General features: G+C 44.0%; 1 protein-coding gene across 1 annotated transcript in view; it reads right to left on the reverse strand.

The window, feature by feature from the left end:
* Positions 1 to 25823, reverse strand: part of cplx2 (complexin 2) — a 34650-nt gene extending 8827 nt beyond the window's left edge. Inside the window, exon 1 of the mRNA XM_041856422.2 lies at positions 25697 to 25823. The gene's annotated coding sequence lies outside the window, so the exon portion shown is untranslated. The remainder of the gene's footprint in view (positions 1 to 25696) is intronic.
* Positions 25824 to 27667: the final 1844 nt, after the last annotated feature.

Here is a 27667-nt window from a genome sequence, read left to right on the forward strand (position 1 = left end):
TCCAGAGATGTTCGATCGGGTTCAAGTCCGGGCTCTGGCTGGGCCACTCAAGGACATTCAGAGACTTGTCCCGAAGCCACTCTTGTGTTGTCTTGGCTGTGTGCTTAGGGTCATTGTCCTTTTGGAAGGTGAACCTTCGCCCCAGTCAGAGGTCCTGAGCGCTCTGGAGCAGGTTTTCATCAAGGATATCTCTGTACTTTGCTCCGTTCATCTTTCCCTCGATCCTGACTAGTCTCCTATTCCCTGCCGCTGAAAAACATCCCCACAGCATGATGCTGCCACCACCATGCTTCACCGTAGGGATGGTGCCAGGTTTCCTCCAGAAGTGACGCTTGGCATTCAGGCCAAAGAGTTTAATCTTGGTTTCTTCAGACCAGAGAATCTTGCTTCTCATGGTCTGAGAGTCCTTTAGGTGCCTTTTGGCAAACTCCAAGCGGGCGGTCATGTACCTTTTACTGAGGAGTGGCTTCCGTCTGGCCACTCTACCATAAAGACCTGATTGGTGGAGTGCTGCAGAGATGGTTGTCCTTCTGGAAGGTTCTCCCATCTCCAAAGAGGAACTCTAGAGCTCTGTCAGTGACCATCGGGTTCTTGGTCACCTCCCTGCCAAGGCCCTTTTCCCCCGATTGCTCAGTTTGGCCGGGTGGCCAGCTCTAGGAAGAGAGGTGTGTGCCTTTCCAAATCATGTCCAATCAATTGAATTTACCCCAGGTGGACTCCAATCAAGTTGTAGAAACATCTCAAGGATGATCAATGGAAACAGGATACACCTGAGCTCAATTTCGAGTCTCATGGCAAAGGTTCTGAATACTTACAGTGGGGAGAACAAGTATTTGATACACTGCCGATTTTGCAGGTTTTCCTACTTACAAAGCATGTAGAGGTCTGTAATTTTTATCATAGGTACACTTCAACTGTGAGAGACGGAATCTAAAACAAAAATCCAGAAAATCACATTGTAAGATTTTTAAGTAATGAATTTGCATTTTATTGCATGACATAAGTATTTGATCACCTACCAACCAGTAAGAATTCCGGCTCTCACAGACCTGTTAGTTTTTCTTTAAGAAGCCCTCCTGTTCTCCACTCATTACCTGTATTAACTGCACCTGTTTGAACTCGTTACCTGTATAAAAGACACCTGTCCACACACTCAATCAAACAGACTCCAACCTCTCCACAATGGCCAAGACCAGAGAGCTGTGTAAGGACATCAGGGATAAAATTGTAGACCTGCACAAGGCTGGGATGGGCTACAGGACAATAGGCAAGCAGCTTGGTGAGAAGGCAACAACTGTTGGCGCAATTATTAGAAAATGGAAGAAGTTCAAGATGACGGTCAATCACCCTCGGTCTGAGGCTCCATGCAAGATCTCACCTCGTGGGGCATCAATGATCATGAGGAAGGTGAGGGATTAGTCCATAACTACACGGCAGGACCTGGTCAATGACCTGAAGAGAGCTGGGACCACAGTCTCAAAGAAAACCATTAGTAACACACTACGCCGTCATGGATTATAATCCTGCAGCGCACGCAAGGTCCCCCTGCTCAAGCCAGCGCATGTCCAGGCCCGTCTGAAGTTTGCCAATGACCATCTGGATGATCCAGAGGAGGAATGGGAGAAGGTCATGTGGTCTGATGAGACAAAAATAGAGCTTTTTGGTCTAAACTCCACTCGCCGTGTTTGGAGGAAGAAGAAGGATGAGTACAACCCCAAGAACACCATCCCAACCGTGAAGCATGGAGGTGGAAACGTCATTCTTTGGGGATGCTTTTCTGCACAGGACGACTGCACCGTATTGAGGGGAGGATGGATGGGGCCATGTATCGCGAGATCTTGGCCAACAACCTCCTTCCCTCAGTAAGAGCATTGAAGATGGGTCGTGGCTGGGTCTTCCAGCATGACAACGACCCGAAACACACAGCCAGGGCAACTAAGGAGTGGCTCCGTAAGAAGCATCTCAAGGTCCTGGAGTGGCCTAGCCAGTCTCCAGACCTGAACCCTGAATATTGTGCGTCCCAAATGGAACCTTATTTCCTATATAGTGCACTACTTTTAAGGCACTGGTCAAAAGTAGTGCAGTATATAGGGAATAAGGGGCCATTTGGGACGCACAATTTTCTATAGGGTATCAGCACTGAGCTGAGTGCTCTCACTGCATTAGCCCCTGCCACTATTCATTTGGGCAAGGTATCTCCAGTTAACAGGACAATATTATAATAGAGATAGTGCCAACAGCCAACTGTTTTTAATATTGTGTTTGCTTGTTGATATAGAGTAGAACTCCACGCAGGTGTAGATGGTGGACTCTACAAACCCCAGGAAATCAGTCAGTCCAGACTCTATTAATAGTTCCCTTATGTTTGTTATATATCAATGTCCCTAAAAAGTTTCAAGTTGATAGGACATTGTGAAGTGGATTTACAAAGGATTTAAATGGACACGTAAAATCTGAATCTCTTAACCAATCCCTTAGCTTTCATGTTATTTGGACTTATGGTTAATGAGAAGAATTTTTCCAAAATATCCAAGATGGAGAAAATGGACCATATGGGTTCTTGAGGCAAATCTGTTGAGCATGAGGAAAGACATACAAAGTTTCAAGTCTCTAGGTCAGTGGTATTCAAAGTCGGGGGTCACAGGGGAACTGCAGTGGGGTCGCCAAATATATATATATATATTTTTAGGAACAAAAAAGTAAGAGTACAGATTATTGTATGGGACAATATATAAACATTTTTGAGAAAGATAATTAGACAAATAAAATGTTATTGAGTAAATGTATTCATTGGTTTCTTTTCATTTTGATAAAAGATTTAAAAAATTCTATGAATTGAAGGTTATTTGTTGATGAAAAAAATAGAAATTTACAGATTTGAAGGTTGTGTCATTAGATTTGGGGTGGGTTCGTGAGAAATTCTGCTGGGGAAAAATGGGGTCCCCAATGAAAAAGTTTGAATACCACTGCTCTAGTTGAAACGGGGCAGCGGATATGAGGGTTTAAGTGAGACTGCTTATAACAGCGCCACCTATAGGCCAATTGGTGCCATTTTTTGGGACTAAGTTACTCATGTCATCTAGTTTCTGTGTGCCAAATTAGAAAATAAGTTATCAATCTATGCTGGAGTTATTTTACCATGTCATGGATTTTTTTTAAATCTTTTAAATTTTTTGATTTGTGCTAGCCGACACCCGCATGGCTGGTGTTTTGACGGTGTCAGAGGTGGAACTGTGTCAAATCCATAAGCAGCTCCTGGCATTATAGCTATTATGGATATTTCCATTGGCTGCACGGAGTCGCATTAGTAGGAATCCCATACAGCATTAGTAGGAATCCCATACAGCATTAGTAGGAATCCCATACAGCATTAGTAGGAATCCCATTCAGCATTAGTAGGAATCCCATACAGCATTAGTAGGAATCCCATACAGCATTAGTAGGAATCCCATACAGCATTAGTAGGAATCCCATACAGCATTAGTAGGAATCCCATTCAGCATTAGTAGGAATCCCATACAGCATTAGTAGGAATCCCATACAGCATTAGTAGGAATCCCATACAGCATTAGTAGGAATCCCATACAGCATTAGTAGGAATCCCATACAGCATTAGTAGGAATCCCATACAGCATTAGTAGGAATCCCATACAGCCGTGTTTACAAGTTGGAACACTGGAATGTGTGATGTAATCGACACCTTGATTAGGCTGATAGAAATCCTCGTTATTTCTAGTTCTATATGCTCAGGGTGCTGCAGCACCCCCTCATAAATATTTTTTATTTTAAATAAAAAAATATGTTTCTTCACCAAATTAATGCACTGGGCCTTTATTACTCCTGTATGAGTGGAAATATATATATTCGTCAGCAGCGCTGGGAGAAAAATATAGCCTTCACCTCCTCATTCTGAACTTCTAACGCGAGTGGGACGGGTGTGGCTTCGTGGCAATGATCACAAGAGCAGCTGCTCACCGATTTGACAGCTCCAACGCAGTTCCCCCTCCAACACCGCCAAAACATGAGCTATGTGGGTCTCGGATATCGCTTGTTAACGCTTGATTTTATTGACTCTAGGCCTAAGAACAACAATAGGTTTCACAGCTTTGCTGTGGACCTCTAATTAGAGCTAAGTTAATAGCTATTATATATATATATATATATATATATATATATATACAGTGGGGGAAAAAAGTATTTAGTCAGCCACCAATTGTGCAAGTTCTCCCACTTAAAAAGAGGTGGTGGATTGGTTAATTTAAAAAGAATATATATATATGTTTTACTATTGTTGTTTAATGGGCTGGACTTAAGGGGGAAAATGTGCCAGAGTTTGGAAAAAAAACGCTCCAAAACAATTTGGTGTGAAAGCCCTCTTAGAGGACAACAGGGTTGACGTATTTAAATTGTTCTTCTAGGTAAACCACCATGCCACAATGAATCATTGTTGTAATGAAAGATTAATCTGTTTGAAAAATGAGCTCAGATCACAGAACATGACATCTGAATATGTATTACATTTATTGATCTATCTACCATCTGCTACACCAAAGTCCTATTGAAAAACACAAAACATGTTGAATGAATAAGGTCTGATCAACATGATATATTATGTTGTTACTGTACACTTCATATTAGTGTTGCAGAGAGTATTAGAAATGCAATTATGTAAGATAACTAGAGACCCATACCAAGCCCACATAACAGTTTGATAAATTACTTCACTAAAATTTGAGACCTGTCTTTATATACAGTGGGGGAAAAAAGTATTTAGTCAGCCACCAATTGTGCAAGTTCTCCCACTTAAAAAGATGAGAGAGGCCTGTAATTTTCATCATAGGTACACGTCAACTATGACAGACAAAATGAGAAAAAAATATCCAGAAAATCACATTGTAGGATTTTTAATGAATTTATTTGCAAATTATGGTGGAAAATAAGTATTTGGTCACCTACAAACAAGCAAGAATTCTGGCTCTCACAGACCTGTAATTCTTCTTTAAGAGGCTCCTCTGTCCTCCACTCGTTACCTGTATTAATGGCACCTGTTTGAACTTGTTATCAGTATAAAAGACACCTGTCCACAACCTCAAACAGTCACACTCCAAACTCCATTATGGCCAAGACCAAAGAGCTGTCAAAGGACACCAGAAACAAAATTGTAGACCTGCACCAGGCTGGGAAGACTGAATCTGCAATAGGTAAGCAGCTTGGTTTGAAGAAATCAACTGTGGGAGCAATTATTAGGAAATGGAAGACATACAAGACCACTGATAATCTCCCTCGATCTGGGGCTCCACGCAAGATCTCACCCCGTGGGGTCAAAATGATCACAAGAACGGTGAGCAAAAATCCCAGAACCACACGGGGGGACCTAGTGAATGACCTGCAGAGAGCTGGGACCAAAGTAACAAAGCCTACCATCAGTAACACACTACGCCGCCAGGGACTCAAATCCTGCAGTGCCAGACGTGTCCCCCTGCTTAAGCCAGTACATGTCCAGGCCCGTCTGAAGTTTGCTAGAGTGCATTTGGATGATCCAGAAGAGGATTGGGAGAATGTCATATGGTCAGATGAAACCAAAATATAACTTTTTGGTAAAAACTCAACTCGTCGTGTTTGGAGGACAAAGAATGCTGAGTTGCATCCAAAGAACACCATACCTACTGTGAAGCATGGGGGGTGGAAACATCATGCTTTGGGGCTGTTTTTCTGCAAAGGGACCAGGACGACTGATCCGTGTAAAGGAAAGAATGAATGGGGCCATGTATCGTGAGATTTTGAGTGAAAACCTCCTTCCATCAGCAAGGGCATTGAAGATGAAACGTGGCTGGGTCTTTCAGCATGACAATGATCCCAAACACACTGCCCGGGCAACGAAGGAGTGGCTTCGTAAGAAGCCTTTCAAGGTCCTGGAGTGGCCTAGCCAGTCTCCAGATCTCAACTCCATAGAAAATCTTTGGAGGGAGTTGAAAGTCTGTGTTGCCCAGCGACAGCCCCAAAACATCACTGCTCTAGAGGAGATCTGCATGGAGGAATGGGCCAAAATACCAGCAACAGTGTGTGAAAACCTTGTGAAGACTTACAGAAAACGTTTGACCTGTGTCATTGCCAACAAAGGGTATATAACAAAGTATTGAGAAACTTTTGTTATTGACCAAATACTTATTTTCCACCATAATTTTCAAATAAATTCATTAAAAATCCTACAATGTGATTTTCTGGAATTTCTTTCTCATTTTGTCTGTCATAGTTGACGTGTACCTATGATGAAAATTACAGGCCTCTCTCTTCTTTTTAAGTGGGAGAACTTGCACAATTGGTGGCTGACTAAATACTTTTCCCCCCCACTGTATATATATATATATATATAGGAGGCTTTGCTGATTATATGGAGTCCTGTTCTGCTCTGAGATCCCTTCTGCTGCCACTTTCCCATCATTTATTCATATGGATCTATGGTGATAAATTATGCCCTCAGCCTCAAACTGGAGAGAGAAGGTTACATGGTTCCATTTAATTTTCCTTTGGAAACGATCAGCCTGGGATGTTACGGATATTACAGAAACATTTCTCCTAAGAATGTAGAAAATGTATAGCATGTTAATAATATATTTGATTTAAGTATTATTATTTCAAGTACTGTAGTAAGCACTGGGTTCTAAATGAATCAAGTATATTATTACCATAGCGATCCTATAATTATGTGTTCTATGTAATTCTGTGGTCATTACAATATGCAGCTGATTATATGTGGTTCTATTAACCATCGAGGGGGCTGATAGGAATTACATTCTGAGAACACCAAATATTTTTTCTCCATTTAATTAAAATAAAATTGTGCGTTTGGCACTTTCAATTCGGATAGAATTTAACATTTCCAAACATTAAAATGTAATTGGCTTAAACTAGACATTTAAGATATGTAAATCGATGCAGCGTTTGTAAGTGAGTATTTAATTTAATAAAATATTCTAAGTTAAATAAGTATGAGTATTGATTTACGGCAGGATAACTGTGTATGTATACTAAATTGCTCCCTTTCATAACATAAATAAAGACAGAAATAGTGTTTAGAATGGATGGTGTCTCTGCTCTCTCATGTAAGCTAGTAAAGTGGCTGTAATGGTTGTTGGGAGAATAGAGTTGAAACAACGATACAACACAGATAGTTTTATCTCTATATCAGGGATGGGCAACTGGGCAACTTTTGTAGGCCAGCGGACCAATATATTTAAAAAAATATTTTTTTTAAATAATACTGTATATATACATTGAGGGGAAAAAGTATTTGATCCCCTGCTGATTTTGTACGTTTGCCCACTGACAAAGACATGATCAGTCTATAATTTTAATGGTAGGTTTATTTGAACAGTGAGAGACAGAATAACAACAAAAAAATCCAGAAAAACGCATGTCAAAAATTGTATAAATTGATTTGCATTTTAATGAGGGAAATAAGTATTTGACCCCTCTGCAAAACATGACTTAGTACTTGGTGGCAAAACCCTTGTTGGCAATCACAGAGGTCAGACGTTTCTTGTAGTTGGCCACCAGGTTTGCACACATCTCAGGAGGGATTTTGTCCCACTCCTCTTTGCAGATCTTCTCCAAGTCATTAAGGTTTCGAGGCTGACGTTTGGCAACTCGAACCTTCAGCTCCCTCCACAGATTTTCTATGGGATTAAGGTCTGGAGACTGGCTAGGCCACTCCAGGACCTTAATGTGCTTCTTCTTGAGCCACTCCTTTGTTGCCTTGGCCGTGTGTTTTGGGTCATTTTCATGCTGGAATACCCATCCACGACCCATTTTCAATGCCCTGGCTGAGGGAAGGAGGTTCTCACCCAAGATTTGACGGTACATGGCCCCGTCCATCGTCCCTTTGATGCGGTGAAGTTGTCCTGTCCCCTTAGCAGAAAAACACCCCCAAAGCATAATGTTTCCACCTCCATGTTTGACGGTGGGGATGGTGTTCTTGGGATCATAGGCAGCATTCCTCCTCCTCCAAACACGGCGAGTTGAGTTGATGCCAAAGAGCTCCATTTTGGTCTCATCTGACCACAACACTTTCACCCAGTTCTCCTCTGAATCATTCAGATGTTCATTGGCTAGGGCCTGTATATGTGCTTTCTTGAGCAGGGGGACCTTGCGGGCGCTGCAGGATTTCAGTCCTTCACGGCGTAGTGTGTTACCAATTGTTATCTTGGTGACTATGGTCCCAGCTGCCTTGAGATCATTGACAAGATCCTCTGGGCTGATTCCCCACCGTTCTCATGATCATTGCAACTCCACGAGGTGAGATCTTGCATGGAGCCTCAGGCCGAGGGAGATTGACAGTTCTTTTGTGTTTCTTCCATTTGCAAATAATCTCACCAACTGTTGTCACCTTCTCACCAAGCTGCTTGGCGATGGTCTTGTAGCCCATTCCAGCCTTGTGTAGGTCTACAATCTTGTCCCTGACATCCTTGGAGAGCTCTTTGGTCTTGGCCATGGTGGAGAGTTTGGAATCTGATTGATTGATTGCTTTTGTGGACAGGTGTCTTTTATACAGGTAACAAGCTGAGATTAGGAGCACTCACTTTAAGAGTGTGCTCCTAATCTCAGCTCGTTACCTGTATAAAAGACACCTGGGAGCCAGAAATCTTTCTGATTGAGAGGGGGTCAAATACTTATTTCCCTCATTAAAATGCAAATCAATTTATAAAATTTTTGACATGCGTTTTTCTGGATTTTTTGTTTGTTATTCTGTCTCTCACTGTTCAAATAAACCTACCATTAAAATTATAGACTGATCATTTCTTTGTCAGTGGGCAAACGTACAAAATCAGCAGGGGATCAAATACTTTTTTCCGTCACTGTATATAATATACATGAACAAAGGTATGTGGACACCTGCTCGTCGAATATCTCCTTCCAAAATCATGGGCATTAATATGGAGTTGGTCCCCCCTTTCCTGCTATAACAGCCTCCACTCTTCTGGGAAGGCTTTCCACTAGATGTTGGAACATTGCTGCGGGGATTTGCTTCCATTTAGCCACAAGAGCATTAGTGAGGTCGGGCACTGATGTTGGGCGATTAGGCCTGGCTCGCAGTCAGCGTTCCAATTCATCCCAAAGGTGTTTGATGGGGTTGAGGTCAGAGCTCTGTGCAGGCCAGTCAAGTTCTTCCATACCGATCTCAACAAACCATTTCTGTATGGACCTCGCTTTGTGCAGGGGGTATTGTCATGCTGAAACAGGAAAGGGCCTTCCCCAAACTGTTGCCACAAAGTTGGAAGCACAGAATCGTCTAGAATGTAATTGTATGCTGTAGCGTTAAGATTTCCCTTCACTGGAACTTAGGGGCCTAGCCCAAACCATGAAATACAGCCCCAGACAATTATTCCTCCTCCACCAAACTTTACAGTTGGCACTATGCATTGGGGCAGGTAGCGTTCTCCTGGCATCCACCAAACCCAGATTTGTCTGTCGGACTGCACCCTCTACAATCACTGTGATTATTATTATTATTATTATCTATGAACGTTTGAACATCTTGAAAAACGATCTGGCCTTAATGGCAATGTACTGTTATAATCTCCACCCGGCACAGCCAGAAGAGGACTGGCCTCCCCTCAGAGCCTGGTTCCTCTCTAGGTTTCTTCCTAGGTTTCTGCCTTTCTAGGGAGTTTTTCCTAGCCACCGTGCTTCTACATCTGCATTGCTTGAGTTTGGGGTTTTAGGCTGGGTTTCTGTATAATGCACTTTGTGACATCTGCTGATGTAAAAAGGGCTTTATAAATACATTTGATTTGATTTGATCCTTGCTCTATATGGTTGGGACTATGAGCAGTCAAGAGCAAATGTATTCATGCTGTCCTACTGTACGGAATCAGTTAAGATCAGTAAAAACTATACAGTATCTCTCCACCAGAACACAGAGGCTGCGTCCCAAATGACACCTATTCCCTTTATAGTGCACTAATTTTGACCAGGGTCCATAGGGTTCTGGTCAAAATAGTGCACTATATAGGAAAAAGGATGCCATTTGAGATGAACCCCATGGCTAGCTGCAGGGCGCTCGAGACGACGGATGAAAGATTACATTATTAAAAGCAGATTGCACAGAGTTGTGTAATTAATGGAGGAGGGCACCAGAAGATCTGTTGAGACAGATCTATTACTGTGTGTTTCCTGTGAAATAGTACCATCTGGTCAAAGCACCAACAATGACATGGATATCATGGAGAAAAAACACACGGTTTACTTCTGCTTCTGAAAGAGCAAAATAAATAAAGACGTGTTCATTTGCATCGTAATTTCACACAAAGAGACCTTGGAAAAGGGTATGAAACAGACAGGGAAATTATGTCTGACCTGTGCCACCACAGAGTTTCTAAACCTGAAGGTTTACATCGCAAGATTTCTGGGAACGCAAAGTACACTCTGCATACCAGGCCGGGGTTTGGGGTTTGGCAAGTCAATGAGATAAGTGAAAAAAAATGTGTCCTTAGTTGCACATTTTCTCGAAATCTAAAGGCAAAACCTAGCCAATGTCTTAACTAGCTGAACCTGTCAGTACTGCAACCTTGCAAAAGCGATAAACTGACACATTTTCATCAAAAACAACTTTATATCGAAGGATTCCCTTTATTGGACGGCCATGCACAGTTCGGTGCGACACAACCATTATACCCGATTAAGTGTTTTTTGCTCATGAGCTTAGCTATCTAACGTAGCCATGACATCGCCTATAAGCGTGATCGGGGATTTCTATTGGAGAAGCAGTTTATCCCCATCTTCATACTGTACTGTCTTTGGTGCCACCCTGGATGTCAATGGCACGTGATACAGTACACTGTAATGGAGACGGTAGAAATGCTCACTGATATATTATTTCGGTTTGTTTTTCCCCCATTTATATCGTCCATTAATGTCAACAGAAAATACACTGAGTGTACAAAACATTAGGAACACCTTGAGTTGCACCCCCTTTTGCCCTCAGATCAACCTCAATTCGTCGGGGGCATGGACTCTACAAGGTGTCGAAAGCATTCCACAGGGATGCTGGCCCGTGTTGACTCCAATGCTTCCCACAGTTTTGTCAAGTTGGCTGGATGTCCTTTGGGTGGTGGACCTTTCTTGATGGACACGGAAAACTGTTGAGAGTGAAAAACCCAGCAGCGTTGCAGTTCTTGACACACTCAAACCGGTGTGCCTGGTACGTACTACCATACCCCGTTCAAAGGCATTCAAATAGTTTGTCTTGCCCATTCACCCTCTGAATGGCAACATACACAATCCAGGTCTCAGTTGTTTCAAGGCTTCAAAATCCTTCTTTAACCTGTCTCCTCCCCTTCATCTATCGTGTAGGGGGGTGGGGGCAGAGGTTGTTGAAGTTAGGGCTCTCCATGTTAACTGCCGTGATGACATTGTCCTTGTTGTTGTTGATGTTTTTCCCCCTTGTATTATTGATCATGCTATGTTTATGGGAGCCACGCACCTTGGTTGGAATACACTTTGGTTGGAATGCACTTTGGTTGGAATGCACCTTGGTTGGAATGCACCTTGGTTGGAATGCACTTTGGTTGGAATGCACTTTGGTTGGAATGCACTTTGGTTGGAATGCACCTTGGTTGGAATGCACTTTGGTTGGAATGCACCTTGGTTGGAATGCACCTTGGTTGGAATGCACCTTGGTTGGAATGCACCTTGGTTGGAATGCACCTTGGTTGGAATGCACCTTGGTTGGAATGCACCTTGGTTGGAATGGACTTTGGTTGGAATGCACCTTGGTTGGAATGCACATTGGTTGGAATGCACATTGGTTGGAATGCACCTTGGTTGGAATGCACATTGGTTGGAATGCACCTTGGTTGGAATGCACTTTGGTTGGAATGCACCTTGGTTGGAATGCACCTTGGTTGGAATGCACTTTGGTTGGAATGCACTTTGGTTGGAATGCACTTTGGTTGGAAGGCACTTTGGTTGGAATGCACCTTGGTTGGAATGCACTTTGGTTGGAATGCACCTTGGTTGGAATGCACTTTGGTTGGAATGCACTTTGGTTGGGAGGAAACAGGGTAGTGAGGAAACAGGGTTGTGAGGAAACAGGAACAGGAAACAAGGTAGGGAGGAAACAGGGTAGGGAGGAAACAGGTTAGCAAGGAAACAGGGTCGAGAGAAAACATGGTAGGGAGGAAACAGGTTGGCGAGGAAACAGGATGGACAGGAAACATGGTAGGGAGGAAACAGGGTGGGGAGGAAACAGGGTGGATAGGAAACATGGTAGGGAGGAAACAGGGTAGGGGAGGAAACATGGTAGGGAGTGCTATAGTAATTGTGTGGGTTGCTTGTAGCCTGGTCCCAGATCTGTTTGTGCTGTCTTGCCAACTCCTATTGTCATTGTCAAGCCAAGTGGCATACAGTACAACAGATATGGGACCAGGCTAGGTTGCGGAGTCTAATAACATAGGTATGAAAAAACGTTCCCTGTCTCTTGACTACTAACCTAGTCCCCAGGACCAACTGCTAGAGCGAGAGAGCAGGCTGGTGGTTGAGATTCTTCCCCTCATGAAGATCTTGGACATACTATTGCAAACACTACAATGACATAAGGAGGTTGGTGGTTAAGTGTTTCACAGCTTGATTCTTTGCTCCACTTTGCAAACAGAGGCTGGTGTCATTTTTATTCATTTTTTATATCCATGTTATTGTAACACACCTTGTCTTCAGTGACGCTCCTTTAAAGGTTGATGAATCTAAAGACTATATTTGGGGAGAAACAATGGATACAGCATCTGTGCCAGGAAGCTCATAACTGTGCTCCTAGCTGTCTTCCCTCCTATAGCACTCGGTTTGGCTGAAACAAGCCAGGTAGCTTTACAGCAACAGGTCTAAGGGGTTGTTACCAGGACAACCACTTCTTACATCAGCTACAGGCAGTGAGAGAGAGAGAGAGAGAGAGAGAGAGAGAGAGAGAGAGAGAGAGAGAGAGAGAGAGAGAGAGAGAGAGAGAGAGAGAGAGAGAGAGAGAGAGAGAGAGAGAGAGGAGGAGGAGGAGGAGACCAGGTCAGAGAGGAGGAGGAGGAGGAGGACAGACCAGGTCAGAGAGGAGGAGGAGGAGGAGGAGGAGGAGGAGGAGGAGACCAGGTCAGAGAGGAGGAGGAGGAGGAGGAGGAGGAGGAGGAGGAGGAGACCAGGTCAGAGAGGAGGAGGAGGAGGAGACCAGGTCAGAGAGGAGGAGGAGGAGGAGGAGGAGGAGGAGGAGGGAGGAGGAGGGAGGAGGAGGAGGAGGAGGAGGAGGAGGAGGAGGAGGAGGAGGAGGAGGAGGAGGAGGAGGAGACCAGGTCAGAGTGGAGGAGGAGGAGGAGACCAGGTCAGAGAGGAGGAGGAGGAGGAGGAGGAGGAGGAGGAGGAGGAGGAGGAGGAGGACCAGACCAGGTCAGAGAGGAGAGGAGCAGCTGGTCTCCCATCCAGGGACTGACCAGGACTGACCCTCCTTAGCTGCTGACCAGTCACCCTGTCAGTATATAGTCAGACCATTCAGATCTGCTAACATGAAAGGGGTACAGGGGCCAAAGGGAAGACGAAGGAGCGAATCGGCACCAGCTGGTCCTCTGTTTCCATAACTAGTCATCCCGTCAGAGAACTCCTTCCCTGGTTGGCCTGTAGTGGCCAGTAATATTTGACATGTGTATATACAGTACAGTATATATGAAGGGCTGACTAGTCCTTTGGCATTGTCCTTTCCTTGTGTTCCTGGACCATTTGCCATGCAGCTCCAGGTGACAGTGAACACATAAATTAGGGCTGAGCCTACAGTCAGGACAGAAACATTCAATAAGTAAGACATGGAACACATAACAGACATGGAACACATAACAGACATGGAACACATAACAGACATGGAACACATAACAGACATGGAACACATAACAGACATGGAACACATAACAGACATGGAACACATAACAGACATGGAACACATAACAGACATGGAACACATAACAGACATGGAACACATAACAGACATGGAACACATAACATACATGGAACACATAACAGACATGGAACACATAACAGACATGGAACACATAACAGACATGGAACACATAAAAGACATGGAACACATAACATACATGGAACACATAACAGACATGGAACACATAACAGACATGGAACACATAACAGACATGGAACACAACGTAGACAAACACAGGCCTCTATGGGACAACGAGAAGGAGTTGCCTTGGCCAAGGACTTCTATCAATGTCAGTTCAAAAGTTGGAACACAACACAATACAATCCACTGTTTCATATTGAGAGCTGAGTTTGGTATGGAAAACCAGCCCAACGTGATACCGTTTTATCGTGCACATTAAAAGGGACGTCGAACCAAAGCTAAGAATTTAATCCAAGGAATCAGCTTTCCATAGTGTCAGTGATAAAATAATCAACATCCACTGGTTGAATCATAAAAAGTTAAAATCTGAAATTGAATCAGTCGGTCATGTCATATTTGCTGTGTAAGGGAAAAGAGTCAATCATCATTATAACAACAAGCAAATAAATGTAAACATAGGAAACTCCTATCAATGACCTTAGACCATCCTGTATAGCCTATCAATAAACAGCCACCTAGCTAGTGTAACAGTGTTGCTTCCGTCCCTCTCCTCGCCCCTACCTGGGCTCGAACCAGGGACCCTCTGCACACATCGACAACAGTCACCCTCGAAGCACCGTTACCCGTCGCTCCACAAAAGCCGCGACCCTTGCAGAGCAAGGGAAACAACTACTTCAAGGTCTCAGAGCGAGTGACGTCACCAATTGAAATGCTACTAGCGCGCACCGCTAACTAGCTAGCCATTTCACACCGGTTACACTAGCCACTGGCTAGCAGAGGTGTGGAACCAAACTCACAATTCACACACATCTTCACATATCAGATGGGCCTTATGCACTATGCATAGGAATAGAAATCACACTCAGAAATCTAACACAACTGATTACCACACAAGATTAAAACGGTTAAATGTTATAAACATATGTTTGAGACTACATTGTAGTAGCCTACCTGGCTAGGTTAGAATTACAGTTAGTCCGAGCGTCTGAGCGCCAAGCAACTGCACTTTGGAGTTTAAAACATTGGGGTAGAGTCTGCACCGTTTCTCAAACAAGTCAAGATATTTATCCAAGAGGGATTTGCAGGATAATGTGATCTATAATTACCTGCTCACATCACCCCTGGAGAGAATGTCAATACCTTGTAATAGCTAAAGTTGAAACCTGTCCTATGCTCAAACAAGACAACCGCAGTTGTAATAATAAACTGCGGTTGTTTCCAAAAAACACGGTGGTCTGTCCGATGATCGCGTTGTACACTGCAGGTTAAAACTTGCTATTCGTGTTAGGGATGTAGCTCAGGGATGTAGCTCAGGGATGTAGCTCGTGGCATTTGCAACGCCAGGGTTGTGGGTTCGATTCCAGTATGAAAAAATAAATAATAATGTATGCACGGGGGGCCCAGTATGATAATGTATGCACTCACTAAACTGTAAGTCGCTCTGGATAAGAGTGTCTGCTAAATGACAAAAAATGTCCAAAAAAATTAGAGTTTCAAACGAATAGGGAAAATAGCTGAGCTCTGTAGCTTGGCCTGTCTGGTTGCTATAGGAAGACACCACCAGGGACAGACAAGTCCTATTCAAGTCTGAAACATTTCCTCTGTGTCTAGTTTAAGACGCATAAGGAAAGGTGGATTCCCAAATCCAAGGTTCCAACACTTCGATGCTAGACCCATCCTGTGACAGGCAGTACATTGACTGGAAGTGTAAGAGTGTACACCTTGGCTGTAATGCCTTGGGGGATGACCCCTCCCCAGATCCCAACACGTTGTCCCGTTCGTTTGCAGTGAGTACAGGTAAAAGTCAGTAAATTAGAATATTTTGAAAAACTTGATTTATTTCAGTAATTGCATTCAAAAGGTGTAACTTGTACATTATATTTATTCATTGCACACAGACTGATGCATTCAAATGTTTATTTCATTTAATTTTGATGATTTGAAGTGGCAACAAATGAAAATCCAAAATTCCGTGTGTCACAAAATTAGAATATTGTGTAAGGGTTACATTTTGAAGACACCTGGTGCCACAAACTAATCAGCTGATTAACTCAAAACACCTGCAAAGGGCTTTAAATGGTCTCTCAGTCCAGTTCTGAAGCCTACACAAACATGGGGAAGACTTCAGATTTGACAGCTGTCCAAAAGGCGACCATCGACACATTGCACAAGGAGGGAAAGACACAAAAGGTTATTGCAGAAGAGGCTGGCTGTTCTCAGAGCTCTGTGTCCAAACACATTAATAGAGAGGCAAAGGGAAGGAAAAACTGTGGTCAGAAAAAGTGTACAAGCGATAGGGATCACCGCGCCCTAGTCAAGATTGTGAAAAAAAAACCCATTCAAAAATGTGGGGGAGATTCACAAGGAGTGGACAGCTGCTGGAGTCAGGGCTTCAAGATCCACCACCAAGAGACGCTTGAAAGACATGGGTTTCAACTGCCGCATACCTCGTGTCAAGCCACTGTTGACCAAGAAACAGCGCGAAAAGCGTCTCACCTGGGCTAAGGAAAAAAAGAGCTGGACTGCTGCTGAGTGGTCTAAAGTCATGTTTTCTGACGAAAGCAAATTTTGCATTTCCTTTGGAAATCGAGGTCCCAGAGTCTGGAGGAAGACAGGAGAGGCACAGGATCCACGTTGCCTGAAGTCTAGTGTAAAGTTTCCACCATCAGTGATGGTTTGGGGTGCCATGTCATCTGCTGGTGTCGGTCCACTCTGTTTCCTGAGATCCAGGGTCAACGCAGCCGTCTACCAGCAAGTTTTAGAGCACTTCATGCTTCCTGCTGCTGACCTGCTCTATGGAGATGGAGATTTCAGGTTCCAACAGGACTTGGCGCCTGCACACAGCGCAAAATCTACCCGTGCCTGGTTTACGGACCATGGTATTTCTGTTCTAAATTGGCCAGCCAACTCCCCTGACCTTAGCCCCATAGAAAATCTGTGGGGTATTGTGAAAAGGAAGATGCAGAATGCCAGACCCAACAACGCAGAAGAGTTGAAGGCCACTATCAGAGCAACCTGGGCTCTCATAACACCTGAGCAGTGCCAGAAACTCATCGACTCCATGCCACGCCGCATTAATGCAGTAATTGAGGCAAAAGGAGCTCCAACCAAGTATTGAGTATTGTACATGCTCATATTTTTCATTTTCATACTTTTCAGTTGGCCAACATTTCTAAAGAATCCATTTTTTGTATTAGCCTTAAGTAATATTCTAATTTTGTGACACACGGAATTTTGGATTTTCATTTGTTGCCACTTCAAATCATCAAAATTAAATGAAATAAACATTTGAATGCATCAGTCTGTGTGCAATGAATAAATATAATGTACAAGTTACACCTTTTGAATGCAATTACTGAAATAAATCAAGTTTTTCAAAATATTCTAATTTACTGACTTTTACCTGTACACTGTTTAGTGCGCTGTTTAGGGAGAACATAGCTAGATGCAACAGAACATGCCTGGTTAGGATATCCTGTCTTAGATTCAATATTAGTGGCCCATGTAACAATTCCTTGGCATGTGTTATCTGCAGGACCCCCCAAATCTAACGCTTTACTCAGGTGAGAGCCTGAGTTGCGTGTTAGCATTGTCCGTAGCATGTCATTGTCACATGATGGGGTTTCATGGCCAGAATATTGATAGAAAAGTTTCCACAGTGGCTCTGCGTACTGTTCGAAAGGTTCTCTTGTGTCCTCCTTACAGGCCATGATCCAGTCTGCACTGGGAATGGTCCAATGTTACAGGAGAGGGTCGCAGTTCCGGAGCGACCCACTAGGTGTCATCCTCCGACAACCTTAGGCACCTTCTCACTCACAGGCTGGACTAATCAGTATCCAACCTGGTGTCACCTGTGTCTACCTGTTCACCTGTGTATTTATGCCCTCACTTCCCTGTGTTCCCTTGCTCCGTTTTCTCTGTTAGTTTCTCTATGTCCAGCAGTACTACTCAGTGTCTGATCGGAGACCTACAGTGAGGGAAAAAAGTATTTGATCCCCTGCTGATTTTGTACGTTTGCCCACTGACAAAGAAATGATCAGTCTATAATTTTAATGGTATGTTTATTTGAACAGTGAGAGACAGAATAACAACAAAAAAATCCAGAAAAACGCATGTAAAAAATGTTATCAATTGAGTTGCATTTTAATGAGGGAAATAAGTATTTGACCCCTCTGCAAAACATGACTTAGTACTTGGTGGCAAAACCCTTGTTGGCAATCACAGAGGTCAGACGTTTCTTGTAGTTGGCCACCAGGTTTGCACACATCTCAGGAGGGATTTTGTCCCACTCCTCTTTGCAGATCTTTTCCAAGTCATTAAGGTTTCGAGCCTGACGTTTGGCCACTCGAAACCTTCAGCTCCCTCCACAGATTTTCTATGGGATTAAGGTCTGGAGACTGGCTAGACCACTCCAGGACCTTAATTTGCTTCTTCTTGGGCCACTTCTTTGTTGCCTTGGCCGTGTGTTTTGGGTCATTGTCATGCTGGAATACCCATCCACGACCTATTTTCAATGCCCTGGCTGAGGGAAGGAGGTTCTCACCCAATATTTGACGGTACATGGCCCTGTCCATCGTCCCTTTGATGCGGTGAAGTTGTCCTGTCCCCTTAGCAGAAAAACACCCCCAAAGCATAATGTTTCCACCTCCATGTTTGACGGTGGGGATGGTGTTCTTGGGATCATAGGCAGCATTCCTCCTCCTCCAAACACGGCGAGTTGAGTTGATGCCAAAGAGCTCCATTTTGGTCTCATCTGACCACAACACTTTCACCCAGTTCTCCTCTGAATCATTCAGATGTTCATTGGCAAACTTCAGACGGGCATGTACAGTGAGGGAAAAAAGTATTTGATCCCCTGCTGATTTTGTACGTTTGCCCACTGACAAAGAAATGATCAGTCTATACTTTTAATGGTAGGTTTATTTGAACATTGAGAGACAGAATAACAACAACAAAATCCAGAAAAACGCATGTCAAAAATGTTATAAATTGATTTGCATTTTAATGAGGGAAATAAGTATTTGACCCCCTCTCAATCAGAAAGATTTCTGGCTCCCAGGAGTTTTTGGAGACTTATTTGCTCCGCCTTTCTTTTATCGTGATAAGTTCGTTATTTTGTATCCTGGCTTCGGGACCACCAGTAAAGATCCTTGTTTCACCATCTCTGCCTACTGCCTACTGTCTATCCTGCACCGCACCTGGGTCACACCTCACACCAACCCTTACAGTCCAATATCATTTACGTGAGAGGTGGCCTCACTGCATGTTAACTTGCGCGAAGTGACAGACTCTGCGCCTGCATTGTTTGTCAAGGTTCTGACTGAAACATGAGCTGCTACTGCCCTAAATGGACTCGCTAGTCTACGAGGAGTGGGACAGAGGCTGGGAGTTCAAATACAAATCCACAGTCGCCTGTAAAGCCAACACCGCTATCGGTGTCTGAACGTCACCTGTGCCTGAATGGTCGGGCCTCAGAGCACAGCTGTGGGCCCGGTGCTGAATGGTCAGCCTCAGAGCAGAGCTGTGGGCCCGGTGCTGAATGGTCAGTCTCAGAGCAGAGCTGTGGGCCCGGTGCTGAATGGTCAGTCTCAGAGCAGAGCTGTGGGCCCGGTGCTGACTGGTCAGCCTCAGAGCAGAGCTGTGGGCCCGGTGCTGACTGGTCAGCCTCAGGGCAGAGCTGTGGGCTCGGTGCTGACTGGTCAGCCTCAGAGCAGAGCTGTGAGCCCGGTGCTCCAGTATCTTGACACTCTTTTATTATCACTTTACATTGCTGCTTCAAAAGCGTCCCCTCTCACTCTAAGGAGGCAGCATTTCTCATATTTATTTTCCCAATAAATGTTTTTTGAACACATCTCATCAGAAAAGAGTTCCAAAATGCATATGTTTCCCTTCAATTCCCTGTTTTGGTGTTCGCTAAGCAAATGCACACTAACCTCTAGAATTGGGTTATTCTATGCTTCCTTTTAATGCATGCCAATTGTTTGCCAGTAATCAATTATTTCATTGGTTGTCGAATTAGTATTAAGACCATTCTTATCTTTTTTTATTCGCTTTTGAGCCAACTCATGAATACGAGATTTCCTCAACTTCAAAAGGTCTGTAGCTTGCACCTTATCCATTGCGTAGTCTACGTATTTGTTATATATCAGGGAGTCTAATGGAATAAATAATCAAAACTTCCTACGGACCCGCGGGTGCAACACTGAAGGACGCGGCAATCCTCTACATCAGGGTTGCCCAACCCTGTTCCTGGAGAGCTACCCTCCTGTAGGTTTTTGCTCCAACCCCAGGTGTTACTAACCTGATTCATCTCATTAACCTGCTAATTATTAGAATCAGGTGTGCTAGATTAGGATTGGAGCAAAAACCTACAGGACGGTAGCTCTCCAGGAACAGGGTTGGGCAGTCCTGCTCTACATAAACTCACCCGGACCGGACCTTCAAAGTAATGAATAATACTCAAAATTATCCAGTCGCCATCTACCGTACTTCCAAAGTTATCAATATAACCCACAAGTTCCTAATTATATATCATGTCGGGGTCACCATTTACTGTAGTGGGCAGTAATATTTGTGTTTACAATATATATATGATATTATAAATACCTCATATGTGACTCGTAATAAGACTAAGCAATTAGCCTATTAAAAGGTTTATCTGACTCCATAAAGATAATTAAAATATACACGCAAGCATTAGGCAAGGAGTTGACGTAGACTAGAAAAAATGGGTCTGAGAATGTTCTATATCAAAGGCAGATATTTAATTAACATTGTACAATGAATGGATTCACATACAAGGTAAAAAGCTTAAGTTACGAGCATTAACAAGCATTACAAGGCTTTATTCCAAGCATATAGATCCTGAGGTTAACTTACAGGACAAAGCATAAACAAAGAGATGCTTACTAGGACAGAGTTCTAGAAGCCTAAGAAATTAGAATTGATCGTACAACCTTCCTCCATGGACTGGATACAGGATAAGAGAGAGAACAAAGGTATTTAATACCATTTATAACATCTGAAGGTGTAACCTTTCAACCCAAAACCAACTACCTTTGACCAATCAAACGATACTACGTTTACAGTGTAACCTGACCATCAAGGCCCAATCTCCACAGGGTGTCACAGCATCTAAGAGCATGTGTGGGGGATGAGACCGAATGTAAATGAGACAGAATTCCTGAGAGGACAATAGAACCTCCTTGAGAGTAATTTAGAGTTCACCCTGTACAGATACAAGTTACCACAGAGATCATACATCCATATAGACAGCATCAGAGTTATCCTCAGTGAACAAGTTTCGGATAGATACCAAACATGGATACTATAGCATTATTCTATCACTCATTAAAAAGTCAGTCCTCTGGACACTGTAACAGAGATAGGGGGAAGGGCTGACTAGTCCTTTCCTTGTGTTCCTGGTCCATTTGCCATGCAACTCCAGGTAACAGAGAACACATAAATTAGGGCCGAGCCTACATTAACATTTACATTATTTAGCAGACGCTCTTATCCAGAGCGACTTACAGGAGCAATTAGGGTTAAGTGCCTTGCACATGGACAGATTTTTCACCTAGTCGGCTCGGGGATTAGAACCAGCGACCTTTCGGTTACTGGCACAACGCTCTTACCCACTAAGCTACCTGCCGCCTACAGTCCAAACAGCCAGATGAGGACATGACTCAGCAGTCATTAGTTCTCCCACAAGGCCCATCGTAGCGATGCCCATCCTAGCTAGACCTATCAGAGTGAGGCCTATCCTAGCTAGACCTATCAGAGTGAGGCCTATCCTAGCTAGACCTATCAGAGTGAGGCCCATCCTAGCTAGACCTATCAGAGTGAGGCCTATCCTAGCTAGACCTATCAGAGTGAGGCCTATCCTAGCTAGACCTATCAGAGTGAGGCCTATCCTAGCTAGACCTATCAGAGTGAGGCCTATCCTAGCTAGACCTATCAGAGTGAGGCCTATCCTAGCTAGACCTATCAGAGTGAGGCCCATCCTAGCTAGACCTATCAGAGTGAGGCCCATCCTAGCTAGACCTATCAGAGTGAGGCCTATCCTAGCTAGACCTATCAGAGTGAGGCCTATCTTAGCTAGACCTATCAGAGTGAGGCCTATCCTAGCTAGACCTATCAGAGTGAGGCCTATCCTAGCTAGACCTATCAGAGTGAGGCCTATCTTAGCTAGACCTATCAGAGTGAGGCCCATCGTAGCTAGACCTATCAGAGTGAGGCCCATAGTCTGTCAGGGAAGTGCTTATCAACAACACACATCAGTCATCTGTCTGGTATTGTACTGTGGCGCTAATTTGTTTGTTGGGAGTGGTTCAATGAGCCCACGATGGGTTTTCTCCTCCTCTAGTGAAATAAAAGAGAGAAAGCCAAGTGCTGCTGGCCGGTAAGTGGCCTATCAGTGACCTCAGAACCAGGTTCCTGGGGTCTGTTCAGGAAGGAACAACATTTACATTTACATTTAAGTCATTTAGCAGACGCTCTTATCCAGAGCGACTTACAAATTGGTGCATTCAACTTAGGATAGACAGTGGGACAACCACATCTTGATCACAGTAAGTACACTTCTTCAAACAAGCAGCTGTGAGCAAAGTCAGTGCAATCAGGGACAACTACATCTCGATCACAATAAGTACATTTCTTTAAACAAGTCAGTGCTAGCAGGTGAAATAAGTCAGGTGTTAGTTTAGACAAAAGACAGTGGTAGTAAAGGGGGGGTAGAAGGATTACTATTATACTATTCCAGGTATTCCTTAAAGAGGTAGGGTTTCAAGTGTCTCCGGAAGGTGGTCAGTGACTCCGCTGTCCTGGCGTCATGGGGGAGCTTGTTCCACCATTGGGGTGCCAGAGCAGCGAATAGCTTTGACTGAGCTAAGCGGGAACTGTGCTTCCGTAGAGGTAGGGGGGCTAGCAGGCCAGAGGTGGATGAACGTAGTGCCCTCGTTTGGGTGTAGGGTCTGATCAGAGCCTGAAGGTAAGGAGGTGCCATTCCCCTCACAGCTCCGTAGGCAAGCACCATGTTTTTGTAGCTTCAACTGGAAGCATCACAGAATAATCAGATAGAAATGCATTTCATAGAACAGACAGATGTGATTTTCTGCCCTGTAGAATTGGGGAATCATCATGTCAGCTGCTCTATTCATTACAATTCTATCTGCAGTGCTGTGAAGAATGTGAATGTTTCAGCTCATTGAACAACCCCCGGTTTCTTGTCTCATTGTCCCCCTGCTGAGAAATGCCAAAGCAGAGTAGTGGGTGATGGGTTGAGGCTCACTGGGAGGTCCTGGGAACCCCCCCTCTACATACACTGTGGGGTCTAATTAGCTTCCTTTAAAACAATGCAGCGTCCTCATCTGCAACACCTAGTGTAACAACAACGGTGTTGTTCTGTACTGTTAGGCTACTGTAAACACTAAAAAGGCTAATATTAGTGAGGTGCTGCTAACTACTTGTGGATACAATAATTGAGCATTTCGAGGGTATGCCAACACCACCCATCATCATCATTTGATTATCTCAGCTTGTCTGAGAGTGCATATGATGTCACTACAGTGTATCTTACTGTGTGTGTGTGTGTGTGTGTCTGTGTGTGTGTGTGTCTGTGTGTGTGTGTGTGTGTGTGTCTGTGTGTGTGTGTGTGTGTGTGCGTGTGTGTGCCTACATGCGTGCAATAAACGTGTGTGTATTTTCAGGTGTACGTATCAAGGGTCTAGGCACTTTACAGCTAGAACAGTCTGACAACAAAATATAATCCCAGAGTTAACATCCTTTGAGCCAGCATGAAGTACGCAGGGACCATCAGCATACCATTTCAGATAGATTAGAACCTATATAAACAAAGTTCTTAGGGACCATCAGCATACCATTTCAGATAGATTAGAAGCTCAGTCCCTGCCTGCAACTAGGCTAGCCTCTCCTCTCTCTCTCTCTCTCTCTCTCTCAATCTCTCCCCCCTCTCTCTCTCTCTGTGTCTCTCTCTCCCCCCCTCTCTCTCTCTCTCTCTTCCCCTCTCTCGCTCGCTCTCTCTCTCTCTCTCTCTCTCTCTCTCTCCCCTCTCTCTCTCTCTCTCTCTCTCTCTCTCCCCCCTCTCTCTCTCTCCCCTCCCTCTCTCTCTCCCCTCTCTCCACCTCTCTCTCTCTCTCTCTCTCTCTCCCACTCTCCCCCTCTCTCTCCTCTGCTACACTGCTAACAGAACATAACGCACACAGGAATCGTCAAACCATCTCCACATCTGTCATCTACAGCCCGCTATTGACAAGACGATTAATCTCCTTCCAACTAGGTGACAGGCAAGCCTGGGTGGCATTTTCTCCTCAGCATCTGCTGGCGGCTGGAGGCTAGTATTACAGCTATACGAATATTACAACATATACTGTAGGTGCGTTGTGCCAGTAACGCGAAAGGTCGCTGCTTCTAATCCCCGAGCCGACTAGGTGAAAAATCTGTCAATGTGCCCTTAAGCAAGGCACTTAACCCTAATTGCTCCTGTAAGTCGCTCTGGATAAGAGCGTCTGCTAAAATGTAAATGTAAATGTGTGTTATTTTAGCATTGGATGTATAGAAGGCAATCTATGTAGTCTTAAAAGTGATTGAAAGGGTGTGGATGAGCTCACTGAATATTATGAAATCTTTATCCAAAAGGTTCTCGCACTTAACATGAATGAGAGTTACATGATTGAACTGTAGGGTTGGCTGCCTCCAAGCTCTGATAGGCTACTGTACATGCATGGCTGGAGGATGTTGCTTCAGCTATAAGCAACTGTCGAAAGTATTACCATTGGTAGGCTAATGGTGAAACACTGACACTGACTGTAAAAGTCATCCATCCCTTAGTTCTCAACAACAAGCATTCTACATGGTCTAATTGGTGGACCAGTGTCCTGAACTTTTCTGTAGCCTGTATATCTTTCTCTCACACACACTCACTCACACACACACACACACACACACACACACACAGTGTGAGTGCATATAGCATGCATATTTAGGCTAATCAATTCAGCATCACATCAAATATTTAAGGTGTCCATAACCTGAGATCTGGTCCATTTCAACAGACTGGTAACCTACACCCTCAACAAAAACACACTGGTCTACTCATACAACATACCTATATAAAATGCATTTATAACTTGAACATCACAATACATGTTCAGACCAATCGCTCATCGAATAGAGCGTATCAGTAGACTATCTAATGCTTGCACAACAACCGCCCATTGAGGAAAAACAGCGCCAACACACGCATCTCTCCTTTCTCAACCGCGCTCAATAGCTTTGAGGAGGACACACATTTTCCCCACCTTCGGCTAGATATGGCGGTAAAATAGGCAACAACCACGAGCCCGCTTGTCTTCTTCCAACATGGTGCTGAAACTAACAGCTCAACACGCCTTGAAACCAGCGAGTGCCCAACCCTCTCTCCATCGTCGACTACAGTTCGCAACACCAGTAGCCTAGCTGGTTTCAGCGCCAGGCGAGTGGAAAAGTCAAAACGTGTTCCAGCTATGGTAAACGCCTGATCCTCAAAATGAATTGAACGGAGAAAGGCTGCGTTATATTAGTTGTTTTACAAACCTTGGAGCATCAGGCGGTGGCTCTCTTGGTCCCCAACCAACCAGTATGTCTGTATCCTCCACGGTTTGATGCTCAGTAGTTTTGCCCGCCCTCAGTCTCTACCCACTCTCTCTTCTCTTTTCCTCTCCCGACCGCCCCCTTCACTATTCACACTACCGTTTCAAGCTTCTCCAAAGAAACAACTTACACAGTTCGCATTTTTGTATCTCCTAGAAATGTTCAAATCAACTGCATTTAGTCTGGATTTCGCTACACCCGCAATAACATCTGCTAAACACGTGTATGTGACAAATATAATTCGATTTGATTTAGTGGATTTCATGGACACCAAATGGTTATTTCTGGTTATGTATATTACTATTTGTAAAATAATTTCCATGGAATCAAGCCTAAGGGATAACTTGGTTTAGAGATGGATAAAGATTGTCTACAATGTGTTGTTATGTCGTTATTTTGGACCCAATATGATATTTGGCAGATTTCAGTAAAGAACCTATAGGCCTACAGAAAACATAGGGCAGAGTGACAACGAAGAGGTATTAAGAGATACTCAATATCATTAATTATTGATTTCGATGACACATTCAAGAGCAACATGTAACTTCAATGGGTCTCTGTGCATAGAGACATAAATTACATTGATTACACACACACGTTCAATACCATGTTCTAACAAAGTGTGTTTCTTTGCTCATGGCCTCTATTGTGAGGCTGCAGGGTGTGTGTAACCAAGCCTCTGTAGTGAGGATGCAGGGTGTGTGTAACCAAGGAATCCATTGTCCGTCTGTCATGACAGAGCTCATACATCAAGGCCACAGCAGGTGCTCTGCTGAGGTAATACAACACTCACGTAGAACAAGATAGAACATTACCGGGGGAGATTAAACACATCAAACACACACAGAGCCATGGGGGTCACATGACGTGTTGTATATCGGTCTGCAGGTCTCCTATTTCACATGACGTCTTGTATCTCAGTCTGGGGGTCTCCTATTTCACATGACGTCTGGTATATCAGTCTGGGGGTCTCCTATTTCACATGACGTCTTGTATATCAGTCTGGGGGTCTCCTATTTCACATGACGTCTGGTATATCAGTCTGGGGGTCTCCTATTTCACATGACGTCTTGTATCTCAGTCTGGGGGTCTCCTATTTCACATGACGTCTTGTATCTCAGTCTGGGGGTCTCCTATTTCACATGACGTCTTGTATATCAGTCTGGGGGTCTCCTATTTCACATGACGTCTTGTATCTCAGTCTGGGGGTCTCCTATTTCACATGACGTCTGGTATATCAGTCTGGGGGTCTCCTATTTCACATGATGTCTTGTATATCAGTCTGGGGGTCTCCTATTTCACATGACGTCTTGTATATCAGTCTGGGGGTCTCCTATTTCACATGACGTCTTGTATCTCAGTCTGCGGGTCTCCTATTTCACATGACGTCTTGTATCTCAGTCTGGGGGTCTCCTATTTCACATGACGTCTTGTATATCAGTCTGGGGGTCTCCTATTTCACATGACGTCTGGTATCTCAGTCTGGGGGTCTCCTATTTCACATGACGTCTTGTATATCAGTCTGGGGGTCTCCTATTTCACATGACGTCTGGTATATCAGTCTGCAGGTCTCCTATTTCACATGACGTCTTGTATATCAGTCTGGGGGTCTCCTATTTCACATGACGTCTTGTATATCAGTCTGGGGGTCTCCTATTTCACATGACGTCTTGTATATCAGTCTGGGGGTCTCCTATTTCACATGACGTCTTGTATATCAGTCTGGGGGTCTCCTATTTCACATGACGTCTTGTATATCAGTCTGGGGGTCTCCTATTTCACATGACGTCTTGTATATCAGTCTGGGGGTCTCCTATTTCACATGACGTCTGGTATATCAGTCTGGGGGTCTCCTATTTCACATGACGTCTTGTATATCAGTCTGGGGGTCTCCTATTTCACATGACGTCTGGT

The sequence above is a fragment of the Coregonus clupeaformis genome, chromosome 3, assembly GCF_020615455.1.
Source record: "Coregonus clupeaformis isolate EN_2021a chromosome 3, ASM2061545v1, whole genome shotgun sequence".
Classification (NCBI taxonomy): domain Eukaryota; kingdom Metazoa; phylum Chordata; class Actinopteri; order Salmoniformes; family Salmonidae; genus Coregonus; species Coregonus clupeaformis.